Here is a 2,234-nt window from a genome sequence, read left to right as displayed (position 1 = left end):
GAGCAGAGTTTAGGGCTGTTGTACATAGGGTCGCTGTGAGTTGCAGGCAACTCGACGGCACATAACAACAACAACAACAACAACAACATATAATTTTTGCTCTATATTTTTTTCTCTTTCAGAGTTTTTCTTTCTATTCCATTGTCTTTGTGTTTGCATGGTTTCTGCTGACAAATTAGAACTTTGTTGTATTATTTCTCCTTTGTAGATAACTCTTTTTTCTGAGCTTTAAAGCCTAGAAAAAAATTAGTATTTTTCTATTAGTAAAGTAGTGCTTTTTTCTTTGTCTTTAATTTTCAAAAATTTTATGATGATATGTCTTGGTGTTTTTCTTTGATAACTTATTTTGTTTTGGGTTTCCTCAGCCTCTTATATGCATATTTTCTCTTTCGAAAAATTTTCTTCCAGCAAATCTTCACTCATTTCCTCCCCTGACCCCCACCCTTATTGTTCTAGAATTCTGGGCACATGTAAGTTATTCCTCTTGATTCCATCTTTTATAAATATTATTCTTTATTTTTTCCCTCTTTTTCTAAAATATTAATATTGAGGAACTTTTCCTCCATCTTGTTAATTGTAATTGCTTCAATTCTAGTTTGTGGTTTCTTTTTTTAATCTCCCAATGTGTTACCTATTTCTGAAAAAATACTTCTTAAACAATTCCTCTAGAAACTGTATGAACTTTGATAACTATTGATAGCTATAGAAAGGCTTCAGGCCTTTTATTCCTAGGGTCACTATGAATCGTGCTCTACTTGACGGGAATCAGCAACAACAGTCTGAATTTGAATGTGCTGTTATTCTTATTTTTATGGTTTCTTATGACTTATTTTTCCTCTTTCATTGCACATTTTTTTTAAAAAAATCATGTTTTCTGTGTGTTTCACCCCCTGCCCCTCTAATCTGTTTCTCAATCTGTTGAAGACAATCTGCTATCATTCTTTTGAATTCCTTATGGGAATTCCAATAACATTTCTTCCTCTGAAAGATTTTCTGGCTCTGTATTTTGGTAATTTTTCTATCTTGTCCTGTGGTGTGTGTGTGTGTGTGTGTGTGTGTTGTTGTTTTTTTTTTTGACTGGTTTAAATTTATTTGTTGCCTCTGATACATTTTGATGAGGTTGCCTTTGTATTATTTTGTTTTGATATATCTTAGCTGTGCAAGTGTGCTGCATATTTGCTAGTCTGACAATTCTTAGTGCTTCACCTCCTGACTTCTGGAGAATGTGATAGAGAAGTTCTCCATTTGCTCTCCATGTAGAATAGAGGGCAGACTTGGCTAGTGTTAGTTGGAGCCTTTGGCTCATCTGGTAGAGGATGAGCCACTCTTTACTCTTGCCCAATGGTTGAAGCTACATAAAGTATGTATGTGGCTGGACGCTGTGGACAATATTGTTATCTGTTGTTAAGTGAGACAAAGAAAAAAAAATCCAAACAATAAGAAATACCAAACCCTCTCATGCACTAACTGGAGAGTAAAAGAAAAAAAGGAAAGCCTAAACTAAGAAAGGGCGTGGGGGGAGGCAGAAAAGCAAGGGAATATAAAAATCTAAAGAGAAGACAGAAAAAGGGGGAAAAAAAACCCCAAAACTTCATGAAAATCCAAAACTGCAAAGTAAAGAGAAAAGAGGAGGGACTTTGATGGGAATGAAGTAAGGAGTGGATTGGACACATAATTGGTGCTTTTGTCATTGCTTTGGATGTCATTGGGAAGGAGGGAGAGGTGGATGTGGAGGCTAGATGCCTGGTTTGGAACAGTGTGGTGCCTGCCAGTCCAGTAGAAGTTTAGGGTCGGGCTGCCCAATCAGAATTGACTTTCTGCTTGTCTGAGAGGTGATTGAGGCCCCAAGAAGTATGGTGGGCCATGGAGAGCGATTATTCTGGTCCAGAAGGCATAGAAGGTTGGGTTATTGAGTCAAGGATGAAGGATTTTTAAAATAATTTTTAATTAATTTTAATGAAAATTTACAGAGATTTTGGATTTCCATTCATTTATTGTTGCACTTTTCTCCCTGCCCTCTCTTCCCCTACCCCAGTACACTCTTCTTTGAAAAATAAAAGAAAAATTCTTTCATTGTTTTACAATCCCTCTCCCGAGGTCCACTCCACTATGCAGCCTTTGTTCTGGACTCCTGTCATGACAATAACACCTAATCACATATCCCTTTTAAATAGTTTTTTTCCCTCATCTGTTTCAATGCAGTACACATTATTTATCCCATTTTTCTCAGTCTC

Source organism: Elephantulus edwardii, unplaced genomic scaffold, assembly GCF_000299155.1.
Source record: "Elephantulus edwardii isolate Elephantulus edwardi_28Jun2011 unplaced genomic scaffold, EleEdw1.0 scaffold00047, whole genome shotgun sequence".
In the NCBI taxonomy this organism is placed as follows: Eukaryota; Metazoa; Chordata; class Mammalia; order Macroscelidea; family Macroscelididae; genus Elephantulus; species Elephantulus edwardii.
This window is presented reverse-complemented; position numbering follows the sequence as displayed.